The sequence below is a fragment of the Mesoplodon mirus genome (assembly GCF_964341445.2).
Source record: "Mesoplodon mirus genome assembly, chromosome: 12".
Lineage (NCBI taxonomy): Eukaryota > Metazoa > Chordata > Mammalia > Artiodactyla > Ziphiidae > Mesoplodon > Mesoplodon mirus.
Window position 1 is genome coordinate 23,913,298 of NC_138988.1, and position 13,318 is coordinate 23,926,615.

Consider the following 13,318-nt stretch of genomic DNA (forward strand, 5'->3'; position numbering starts at 1 on the left):
TGACAAAGCGAGAGAGAGGCATGGACATATATACACTACCAAACGTAAGGTAGATAGCTAGTGGGAAGCAGCCGCCTAGCACAGGGAGATCAGCTCGGTACTTTGTGACCGCCTGGAGGGGTGCGAGGGAGGGAGACGCAAGAGGGAAGGGATATGGGAACAGATGTATATGTATAACTGATTCACTTTGTTATAAAGCAGAAATATAAATTAATTAATTAATTAATAATAAATATTTTTAAAAATTTCCGTACTCGAGCTAAAAATTAATGTCCTCTACTTCTTACCAGCAGTTTTTGCACTTAATATAATTCATTTGTTCGGTTATTTACTTGCTTATCTTGTCAGCTGTAGTATCAGTTGCACACTTCAAAGACCACTTTAAGTACTTAAAGTTTCTTGCAGTGGACTTGCCTTTACATTTTTCAAACAAATACCTTCTAAGTTTCCTTCTATTAAGAGCCAACTGCATCTCAGATGTGGTGCTCTAATACAGCTACTTTGTAAGGTAAGCACGGTTAGCATCCTCATTTTACAGAGAATCCTGATGCTCCAAGAGGTTCACTAACCAACCCAAAGCTACAGAGAACATAGCAGACCCAGGCTTGAAATTTTACTTAATGACTTCATCATATTTCCTCAAAACCTTTGCAACAGCCTTAGGTTCTTTGCCTTTCTTCAATGTCTTTCATACCACTTCTACAGTCAATATTCTCTTCTAGTTGAGATGTTCTAGAAATGATTAGCAGAATGCCTTCAGGGTTTCAAATTCTGAACCCCCAGAAATCTGGGAGTGGCTTACCTGAGTGGTTCTGTTACCGGCCAGGGTTCTTGGACTCCTTAATCAATAGAAATTGAAAAAACAACAGACGAGAAATTCAGGCAAGGCTTTATTGGGACTCGTACTGTAGCAGGACGGCGCGAAAACAAGTAACAGGTGGCCCTGCTTGCTCCCTGAGGGGAGGGCAAGCTGGTTGCTTACATGGGGCGAGGGTAGGGGCAGGTCCGGTGGTCAGGCTGCAGGGGTGGCTTGGGTGGGGTGCCCATCCCCTTGGTGGTGCTGTGTGCAAGGATCATGTGCGCTACCATGCTTTTGCTCCCGACTCCTCAGATGTGGAAGTTAGGTTTTGGGGCTTTTTGTATCTTGTTCATAATTTGCCCCAAATGTGCATGCACGCAGTTATTTTTAGCCCCTTGGAGTTTCTTTGTATTTGTTGCTTGAGGAGACGTTTGTCCAGGTGCAAGCATTGCTGCAAAGGGTCCCAGGTCCCAGGTCCCAGCCTATAACCCAGCAGGACACTACGAGGCCTTCCTGGAATAGACCCCACTCATGTCCTCCGCCTGCCTTTTGTCTGTAGAAAAACTTTAGTCAAAGAATAAATTTAATCAGAAGTGAGAAAATGCAGAAAGAAAGGAACACAGTCAAGCAAGACAAAATAATAATACTTTGGCCATTAAACAAAGTCACTGACCTTTAGTTCTTCCCCAAGGTCTATAGATAATATTCGGAGCCATGTCCTTTGAGCTGTCCTGCAGATACTGAAACCGCCACCAGGTGGAAGAAGTTAACCGTATGCTGCCCACAAGCACGTAGACCCCAGACCGGTTGGAACCAGAAGGTTGATGATGCTGACTCCCAATTTCCTCACCACCAACCAATCAGAAGAATGTCCACGAGCTGATCACGCCCTGCTCCCTGAACACTGTTAAAGACTCCTCACGACCCCCGTCCAGGGTGGGACATACAGTCTTGAGGGCATTAGCCTGTTGTGGTCCCCTTTTCCTGGCAAAGCAATAACGCGATTTCTTTCTACTTCACCCAAAATTCTGTCTCCCAGATTTAATTCGGCACTGGTATACAGAGGCTAATTTCACCAACAAGCCTGTCTCAGTTCAGGCTCTGGGTCTCTCTGATGAGGTTGAAGTCAAGGCATCGGCTAGGGCTATATCTGAAGAGTTGGTTGGGACTGGAGGATCCACCTCCAAAATGGCCTATTTCCATACCTGCCAAATTAGTGCCAGCTGTTGGCAGTTGGCCTCAGTTCCTCACCACATAGACTTCTCCATAAGATTGCTTGAGTGTCCTCAGCTGGTTTTCCCCAGAGTGAGTGATCTAAGAGAGCAAGACAGAAATGTTATGTTCTCTTCTATCGTTCAGAGGTAAAAGCTTCATCAGGTATTTCATGATGCCACTGGAAACCCTTTAGGAAATACAGATGTACAAACATGACCTGGGGCCTTCCTTTCATGAAATGCTTACAGAAAAGATCCATTACCACTTGTGCATGCCTTTTAAATGGAACATTACAATGCACTGTCATTGTCACCACATTGCAGGCAGAGTATATCCTCAGATCTTCTAGTTAAAAAGTCTACCAAATGAGATAAGTACTGGTTTGCACTAAACATGTGAAATTATACTAATAATATTGTCTTCCTCAATTAAATCTACCACTGTAAGCCAAGTTCACTTTAGTTCCGAAATATTCGTAGTATTTACAAAAATTATCAGGAGGTCAAAAACAATACATCAAAAAAAACAAATTAGGTCCAGCTTAGGGGAAATAAAGGACATAATCTTTAGCCAGAACTAGACCCAAGCTCCAAGTTCCTGTTACTGATCTTTATTGAAAAATAAAGTAATAGAATCATTTGCAATAAAAATATTCGTGTATCTTAACCCATATGCATATTTTAACCCATATGCAAAAATATATATAACAGAAAGGAACCCTTTAAGTAATAAAATCAAGGTTATACTTTCCATGTGGATTTGTGTTTCCATTTTGAATCAGTGAGAAAAAAAAAAAGGCTGTCCTTTCAATAAATGGCTTTGGGGCAGTTAGATAACCATTTAGAAGAAAATTATGTTTCATCCCTGTCTCACACTTTACCTCCAAAAACAGTTCCAAATGGATTAAAATTCTCACTTGATATAATTTATTAGAATACTAAAAGGAAAAGGTAAATATTTTAATATTCTTGAGGTAAAGAAACAGGTTTATGCATGAGATTTTTTTTAACTAGGAAAAATATTTGCAGCACATATGACAAGAATGAATTCTTAATACTAAATAGTTCCTATATATCAATAAGAAAAACACCAATACCAATAGAAAAAAATGGGGAAAGTCACAAAGGAAGAAAAATAAGTAGCTAATGAACATGTGAAAATATTTTAAATTCCTTAATAACATCAAAATGAAAAAACAATACAGCATTTTTCAAACCCATCAAACAGGCAAAGATTTTCATAGGGGGAGCATCAAAGCAACTTTTCTGGTGAGTGATATGACAAGATATATCAAAACCCTAAAAAATGTTCTTTGTCCTCAATTGTTCTACTTATTGCATTGTACTCTAAGGAATTATTTTTTTTAATCCATAGAAATATGACTATAAGCATATTCATTTCACCATTTTCATAGCAAAAGAAGAATTTTTATACAACCAAAAATGTTCATCATTGCATGATTGAGATAAGTTGGTTATAGTATCCATATGTAGCTATTTAAAACCATGATGTAGAAGAATCTTTAATGATACAGAAGGATGGTAAAAATAAAAACAGTTGCACAAGAGCATTTGCATATGCTGGTTTCTGTCCTTATGCCCCAGCAGATCTCCCTACTTTCTCTTCTTTTGTTTTCTGTCCTAGAAAGCTGACCAGTAGGAACTGCTCCATGGTCTCCAGTAGGGTTTGGCCAATGAGAGTCATGGGCAGATCTGAGGATGGCCAGAGAAGGAGGTCAGGGTATTTCTTCTCTGCTCCCTCCCTGCCTCAACCCAGTTCTGGCAGGTGTTGCATTCCTCTACAACACTGCTACTATGAAACAGCCTCCTCTCTTTGGCTCCCTTTCTCTTTCAGGTCTAGGGAGGATAATGGCTTCCCACTGTTGTACGCCCTGGCTGCCTCTTCCTACCTTATTGATTTTCCTAACACTGCCCAAGTTTCTCTTCAAAATCCCAGTTGGGTGCCTTCTGTTTGCTGCTAGAACTCTGACAAAAGACACTCTAATCCAATTTTTGTAAACATTTACATACTAGTTCTCTATTGCTGCATAACAAACTACTCCAATACTTAGCAGCTTAAAACAACAAACATGTACCATCTCAGAGTTTCTGTGGGTCTGAAATCTGGAATCGGCCTAGCTAGGCCTGGCTGGCTCATAATCTCTCATGAGACTGCAGTTATGCTGTCAGCCAGGACTACAGTCCCAACTAATGGCTCGAATGGAAATCCACTTCCAAGCTCACTCACGTGGTTGTTGGCAGGATTCAGCTCCACACAGGTTGTTGGAGTGAGGGGCTCAATTCCTCAATATCTGTTGACTGGAGTCCTCCCTCAGTTCCTTGCCTCGAGGGCCTCTCCACATGGGAGCTTGCAACACAGCCCCTGGCTTCCATCAGAGCGAGAGCACCCAAGATAGAAGCCACAATCTTTTGTAACCTAATCACACTCAAGGGGAGCGGATTATACAAGGGCATGAATATAAGGCAGCAGCAATCAATGGGGACAATCTTAGAGGCAATATATATAATTTACAAATGCACAGAAAAAAATCTATATGATGACGGGTTATCCTTGGGGACATTAAAAATGATGTCTGTTTTCTTCTTGCGTAACTGGCCATTTCTAATGAATAAATAGTACTGCTGCAGCTATTACCATCAGATATTGTTGCTGACCTAGCTCCAGCTGACAGCCACTCACATGATATTGTTTAATTTCTTTGTCTTTTCCATGAGCAAGTTGATATCAACCTGCCTAGATTTTACAAAGCGTGAATCAGTTATCTCCCATAATTGGGTTTTGTTCAATATTTGACCCAAGATGAAGCTCTGGCTAGGTTTCCAAAACATATATAAAAATAATCAGGATGAAATTTGCTCAGCTAATTTTTACATTCTCTGACAAAGATCTCCACTCTTTTGGACGTGGAAATTATCCTAAAACCTTGTGCCTTGTGCATTTACTACCCATCAGTTTGGCAAGCCTGTCACACTGATATATAACACCAAACTGCCCTTGCTGTAATTGCTCCCCTCTGTTGAAGTGGCAACTGATAATTATAGGTCGCCCTTGTGACACTTACCTGACACAGATGACGACAGCAAATGATTTTTCTCAGTCACTGACTATTGTTATATTCAAGGGCAAATCGAGCTATTTTTCTCTCTCTGCAGTAGAGGAAATAATGGGAAAACAGAAATGGGGTTCATGATCTTCCCATTACAGGAATTGAAAACAAAACTGTCCACCATTAAACCACAATCTTCTGGCTAATCACAAATGAGAACCTTTATTATTCTTCAAATTAATTCCATCAGCAAGTGCTAACTAGTTATTGTGTGTTCATAATGGCCTTTTTTCTTTGTAAACATCTGACCCTCCCAACTTCATTTTTTATCATGGTGTTCTATGATTCTTACAATCTTCTGGGTTAAGAAGCCTGCCTCGGGCTTCCCTGGTGGCGCAGTGGTTGAGAGTCCGCCTGCCGATGCAGAGGACACGGGTTCGTGCCCCGGTCCGGGAGGATCCCGCATGCCGCGGAGCGGCTGGGCCCGTGAGCCATGGCCGCTGAGCCTGCGCGTCCGGAGCCTGTGCTCCGCGGCGGGAGGGGCCACAGCAGTGAGAGGCCCACATACTGCAAAAAAAAAAAAAAAGAAGAAGCCTGCCTCTTGTCCAATTTTGTATTTATCCTGGATGCCTAAACCACCGCCTAATCCTTCAGAGGCTTTCCTCCTCTCCTTTCTGCAAAACTGAAGGCTCTGTGGTTTGAGCCTTCAAAAATCATAACTTAATGACTAAACCAGTCATAAAAACCTTCTCCTGTCTCCGTATCCCCATTTCTAGTTCATCTGGACAGCTCTGCAACAGTTTAAAAAAAAAAAAGGAACCATCTTATATCAGGCTCTGTGTCCATGACTGACCATGTCCCTATTTATTTTCTCACTTAATCCAAACTGTCAACCTGTGACGACTTAGGTATTATAATCAAGCCTGGACTCCTGGTTTCCTGTAAAACCCAAAAGGAAGTCATTGACTTCCACAACTGTCTTTGGAAGACAGTTTGTTACAAAGCTAAACGTAGTCTTAACATATGATCTGGGAATTGTGCTCCATGGTATTTACTCAAATTAGTTGAAAACTTATGTCCACACAAAAATCTGCAAATGGATGTTTGCAGCAGCTATAACCACAACTGCCAAAACTGGGAAGCAACCAAGACATCATTTAATAAATTATGGGATAAGTAAACTGTGGTCTATCCAGGCAACAGAATGGTATTCAGTGTTAAAAAGAAATGAGCTATCAAGCCATGAAAAAAGACATGTCGGAACCTTCAATGCATAGTACAATGCTAAGTGAGACAAGCCAGTCTGAAAATGCTATATACTGTATAATTCCAACATTCTGGAAAAGGCAAAGCTATGGAGACCGTAAAAAGATCAGTGGTTGCCAAGGGTTAAGGAGAGGGAGAGAGGTGGAGTACAGTAGGTGGAGCACAGAGAATTCTTAGGGTAGCGAAACTATTCTATGTGATGCTATAATGGTTGATACATGTCGTTACAGACTTGTCAAAACCAATAAAATGTACAATACTGAGTGATTCACCCAGTGTAAAGCATGGGTTTGGGATGATAACGAGGTTGCAATGTAGATTTATCACTTGTAACAGACATACCCCTCTGGTGAGGGATGCTGATTGTCAGGGAGACTGTGGTGTGGGCGGAGGGGAAGGAGGGAGTATATGGGAGCGCTCCACTGAGTGCTTCAAATGGAGCGCTTGCTGCTCAGTTTTACTGTGAATCTAAATGTGCTCCGAAAGATAAATTCTATCGCAATAATTTCAAAAAAAGGAACTCATTGTACTATACCTGAGATTCCCAGTGATAACAAACTTCAGTCAAATTCTATCCTCCTGGGCTTCCCTGGTGGCGCAGTGGTTGAGAGTCCGCCTGCCGATGCAGGGGACCCGGGTTTGTGCCCCGGTCTGGGAGGATCCCGCGTGCTGTGGAGCAGCTGGGCCCGTGGGCCATGGCCGCTGAGCCTGCGCGTCCGGAGCCTGTGCTCCGCAACGGGAGGGGCCACAGCAGTGAGAGGCCTGCGTACCTCAAAAAAAAAAAAAAAGAAGGAAAGAAATTCTGATACATGGACAAACCTTGAAGACATTGTGTTAAGTGAAATAAGCCCTTCACAAAAGGACAAATACTGTAGGATTCTGACCACAGAGGCACCTAGAGTGGTCAAATTCACAAGACAGAAAGTAGAAAGCTGGTTGCCAAGAGCTGGAGGGAGGGGCAATGCTTAGTGTTCAACGGGTACAGAATTTCAGTTGGGGAAAATGAAAAAGTTCTGGGAATGGATGGTGGGAACGGATGGTGGTAATGGTTGCACAATGTGAATGTCCTTAATGTCACCGGACCGTACACCTAACAAGGTTAAAACGGTCATTCTTATGTTATGTATATTTTACCAACATCAACAAGACACTTTTTCTTCATAGGAGATGGAACGCATTTAACGCATTTCATTTCAAAGATGAAATGATTCTCAGGCTCACGAAAAAGCTGATGCACAACATTCTTCAGTCAACCAGTAATCAAAGCTCTCCCTGCCCCTTCGATGCCATTTGGCTTCCTAAGTCAGGGTGTCTGGAGGGAAGCGGGGTGGCGGAGGCAGCAGGAGGTGAAGAGCTCCACGACACGGCGCAGGGCCCCAGCTCATTCACTGATACGGAAAATGTTTTAAGAATGAAATATATGGCTTTGAAGTCCCATTCACCAACTCCCTCATCATGATGTGCCTGCCCCCGGCTCAGTTCGCCATTCTATACCTTCCTCATTGCAAACCTTCCCCAGAGCTCTCTGGCGCTGCGGTCTTTTTATTTATTACCTTCCGTCAAACAGCAGTCCGTCATTCAAAAGGGCATGACCTTTTATTCCTCTGAGCTATCACCATGGGTCCTAAATGAACACTTCAGGCTTCATGCTACAGGCTGAACATTCATCTGCTCCAGCTGTCCCCCAGGTGAACCCATTAGAGCTCAAAGAATCACTAGAAAAAAGTGAGCTTAATACCTTTGTCATTCCTCAGGTCCAATGCTACTGACGTTGCAAAATGGCCACAGTTCCCGCAAATAATTACGAGAGAACATGTTACCCTCTGCAGGGTAATGTGTTGCTCAGGTGCAGTTCCACATCCTCTCTTAATTTTTAGTTCCTCTTGCAGGTTTTATTTATCAACAGACATTTTATATTTTTACCTGAATCATCGGGCCCCAGACTATTGCTTCAACCTCATGGCCTGCCAGTTACCTTTCTCTGTTCTTGATTCCCTAGGGGAGTTGACCTCCATACTTTCTGCCTCAGGGCTTGGGCACAGGCCCACGTCCACCCTTCTCCTTCTTACTTCACCTTTACTGACAATGCAGTTTAATGTGGTTTCCTCAGAGGTTGTCTTCTCCCTCACATCACCCCACTCCTCCCATATTTCTCCTGTAGCATCACATTTTTTCCCCAGCACTTATCATAATTTGTAATTCTAGGTGTGTGTGCTCATCACTCTTCACCACTAGATTATAAAATCCATGAAGACAGGGTCAATGTCTTATCAAGTTCACCACTGTTCTCAGTGCCAGACACATAGGAGGAGTTTAATTGTTGGAATGAAGAAAATAAGAGAGGGGATGGAGTCAGGATGGTGTATTAGGAGGACGCGGAATTCGTATCTCCTAAAACTAGGGCACCTACCAGGCACCGGTGGGGGACCACGGACACCTAAGGGGACGGGAGGAACCCCCAGTGACTGGGTAGGACATGGGGCGTGGGGGGAGTGAAGGGAGAGGAGAAGTGGAGGCTGGACAGGACTGGCACCCCTGAGGGGTGGCTGGGGGAGGGGAAGGGATCCCACAGCCAAAGGGGGAAATTGGGGAATCATTGGGAGGGCAGAGGATCAAAAGGGAGCGTGGCCAGGTTTCCCCTGCCCACGTGGGCCCCCAGGAACCTTGTGAGATCCTGGGCCTGATCCTTTGCCCACCTAGGCCCCCTCCAGCTGCATGAGTCCTGAGGGAGTGGGAGGGAGGGAAGGGGGAGCAAACGTAAAGACCGGACCTACAGGACTGGCATCCCTGAGGGGAAGCTGGGAGAGGGGAGGAGTTCCTACACCCAGCGGGACCCACCCACAGCGACGGGGGAGGCCCTGGGGCAGACAGTAGGTGAGGGGCACGAAGGAACGGAAAGGAATGGGGACAGTGCTTTCCCTGCCCACTTAGGCACCGGGAAGCCTGTTGGGCTACCAGACCTAATCCTCTGCCCTAGGAGCTTCCCTCCTGCCTCAGAGAGCCCAAGCCCCTCCCCTACACCCTCACCCACCTCTACACTCAGAGACCCCCTCTGAGACCCCCTTCAATGAGCTGGGCCTAAACCCCACCCACACACCCTCCCCCAGGGCCCTACCTCCCAACTCCAGAACTCCACACGCCAGAGGCCCTCCTTTCCACGTGCTGCCTCTACCCGTCTGCGCAGGTCCTAAGCAGAGACCCCAACCCATGTTTGAACATCGCCCTGCCCAGGCCCCGCCCCTGCCTAAGTTCCACCCCTGCCTAAACTCCACCCCATGCCAAGGCTTTTTTTTTTTTTTTTTTCTTTTCTTTTTTAATCTTTTAGATTGGGGTTCTGTTTTACCTTGTTGATTCCTTTACATTTTTATTTTTCCTAATAAATCTTTTATTTTTCTAATTTTATTTTATTCTTTATACTTTGTTAGTGATCTCTCCTTTTGGCTTGTTCCACCCCCACCACCATTTTTGTTTTTCTTTTTTCTGTTGTGGTTTTATTTTACCTTGTTGCAGTTGTTTCAATTATAGTTTTATTTTTCCTAATATATCTTTTATCTTTCTAATTTTATTTTATTTTTTATTCTTTGATATTGTACTGCTCCTTTCTTTCTTTCTTTCTTTCTTCCTTTTTTTTTTTTTTTTAATACCACACCAAGAAGCTTGTGATATCTTGGTTCCCAGGCTGGAGGTCAGACCCAAGCTCCTGTGGTGGGAGCTCCAAGTCCAAACCACTAGAGTAACAGAGAACCTCAGACCCCAGGGAATATCAATCAGAGTGAGGCCTCCCAGAGGTCCTCATCTCAGCACAAAGACCCAGCTCTATCTAACTGCCTGCAAACTCCAGTGATGGATGTCTCAGGCCAAACAACCAGTAAGACAGGAATACAGCACCACCCATCAAAGAAAAGAAAAAAAATGAAATGACAAAAAAATACGTTACAGATGAAGGAACAAGGTAAAAACCTACAAGACCAAATAAATGAAGCTGAACTAGGCAAACTACCTGAAAAAGAATTCACAGTAATGATAGTAAAGATGATCCAAAATCTCAGAAACAGAATGGAGAAAATACAAGAAATGCTTAACAAGGACCTAGAAGAACTAAAGAGCAAACAAACAGTGATGAACAACACAATTACTGAAATTAAAAATACTCTAGAAGGAATCAATAACAGAATAACTGAGGCAGAAGAATGGATGAGTGAGCTGGAAGATTAAATGGTGGAAATAACTGCCAGGGAGCATAATAAAGAAAAGAATGAAAAGAATTGAGGACAGTCTCAGAGAACTCTGGGACAACATTAAACACACCAACATTCAAATTATAGGGGTCTCAGAAGAAGAAGAGACAAAGAAAGGGTCTGAGAAAATATTTGAAGAGATTATAATCGAAAACTTCCCTAACATGGGAAAGGAAATAGTCAATCAAGTCCAGGAAGCACAGACAGTACCATATAGGATAAACCCAAAGAGAAACATGCTGAGACATATTAATCAAACTATCAATAATTAAATACAAAGAAAAAATATTAAAAGCAGCAAGGGAAAAGCAACAAATAATATATGAGGAAATCCCCATAAAGTTAACAGCTGATTTTCAGCAGAAACTCTGCAAGCCAGAAGGGAGTGGCAGGACATACTTAAAGTAATGAAAGGGAAAAACCTACAACCAAGATTACTCTACCCAGCAAGGATCTCATTCAGATTCGATTGAGAAATTAAAACCTTTACACATAAACAAAAGTTAAGAGAATTCAGCACAACCAAACCAGCTTTACAGCAAATGCTAAAGGAACATCTCTAGGCAAGAAACACAAGAGAAGGAAAAGACCTACAAAAACAAACCCAAAACAGTTAAGAAAATGGTAATAGGAACATACATATCAATAATTACCTTAAATGTAAATGGATTAAACACTCCAACCAAAAGACATTGACTGACTGAATGGATACAAAAACATGACCCATACATATGGTGTCTACAAGAGACCCACTTCAGACCTAGGGACACATACAGACTGAAAGTGAGGGAATGGAAAAAGATATTCCATGCAAATGGAAATCAAAAGAAAGCTGGAGTAGCAATTCTCATATCAGAAAAAATAGACTTTAAAATAAAGACTATTACAAGAGACAAAGAAGGGAAGGACACGACATAAGGATCAAGGGATCAATCCAAGAAGAAGATATAACAATGGTAAATATTTATGTACCCAACATAGGAGCACCTCAATACACAAGGCAACAGCCATAAAAGGGGAAATCAACAGTAACACAATCATTGCACGGGACTTTAACACCCCACTTTCACCAATGGACAGAGTGTCCAAAATGAAAATAAATAAGGAAACACAAGTTTTAAATGACACATTAAACAAGACAGACTTAACTGATGTTTATAGGACATTCCATCCAAAAACAATAGGATACACATTCTTCTCAAGTGCTCATGGAACATTCTCCAGGGTAGACCATAACCTGGGTCACAAATGAAGCCTTGGTAAATTTAAGAAAATTGAAATCGTATCAAGTATATTTTCCAACCACAAGGCTATGAGACTAGATATCAATTACAGGGAAAAAAACTGTTAAAAATACAAACACACGGAGGCTAAACAATATGCTACTAAATAACCAAGATATCACTGAAGAAATCAAAGAGGAAATCAAAAAATAACTAGAAACAAATGACAATGAAAACATGACGACCCAAAACCTATGGGATACAGCAAAAGCAGTTCTAGAAGGGGAGTTTATAGCAATACAATCCTACCTCAAGAAACAAGAAACACCTCAAATAAACAACCTAAACTTACACCTAAAGCAATCAGAGAAAGAAGAACAAAAAAACCCCAAAGTTAGCAGCAGGAAAGAAATCATAAAGATCAGATCAGAAATAAATGAAAAAGAAATGAAGGAAACAATAGCAAAGACCAATTAAACTAAAAGCTGGTTCTTTGAGAAGATAAACAAAACTGATAAACCATTAGCCAGACTCATCAAGAAAAAAAGGGAGAAGACTCAAATTAACAGAATCAGAAATGAAAAAGAAGAAGTAACAAGTGACACTGCAGAAATACAAAGGATCATGAGAGATTACTACAAGCAACTATATGCCAATAAAATGGACAGCCTGGAAGAAATGGACACATTCTTAGAAAATCACAACCTTCCGAGACTGAACCAGGAAGAAATAGAAAGTATAAACAGACCAATCACAAGCACTGAAATTGAGACTGTGATTAGAAATATTCTAACAAACAAAAGCCCAGGACCAGATGGCTTCAGAGGTGAATTCTATCAAACATTTAGAGAAGAGCTAACACCTATCCTTCTCAAACTCTTCCAAAATATAGCAGAGGGAGGAACACTCCCAAACTCATTCTATGAGGCCACCATCAACCTGATACCAAAACCAGACAAAGATGTCACAAAGAAAGAAAACTACAGGCCAATATCTCTGATGAACATAGATGCAAAAATCCTCAATAAAATACTAGCAAACAGAATCCAACAGCACATTAAAAGGATCATACACCATGATTAAGTGGGGTTTATCCCAGGAATGCAAGGATTCTTTGATATATGCAAATCAATCAATGTGATACACCATATTAACAAAGAGAAGGAGAAAAACCATATGATCATCTCAATAATGCAGAAAAAGCTTTTGACAAAATTCAACACCCATTTATGATAAAAACCCTCCAGAAAGTAGGCATAGAGGGAACCTACCTCAGCATAATAAAGGCCATATAAGACAAACCCACAGCCAACATTGTTCTCAACGGTGAAAAACTGAAACCATTTCCTCTAAGATCAGGAACAAGACAAGGTTGCCCACTCTCACCACTATTTTTTTTTTTCTGCCCTGGTTAGTTTTTTTTGTGTGTTTTTTTTTTAACACCTTTATTGGAGTATAATCACTTTACAATGGTGTGTTAGTTTCTACTGTATAACAAAGTGAATCAGCT

General features: G+C 41.8%; 1 long non-coding RNA gene across 1 annotated transcript; it reads right to left on the reverse strand.

The window, feature by feature from the left end:
* Positions 1–894: 894 nt before the first annotated feature.
* Positions 895–13,112, reverse strand: LOC309813451. Its single transcript, XR_014295502.1, has 3 exons — positions 13,080–13,112; positions 5,097–5,181; positions 895–2,113 (listed from the first exon to the last, which is right to left on the reverse strand). It is a non-coding gene; the product is annotated as an uncharacterized lncRNA (long non-coding RNA).
* Positions 13,113–13,318: the final 206 nt, after the last annotated feature.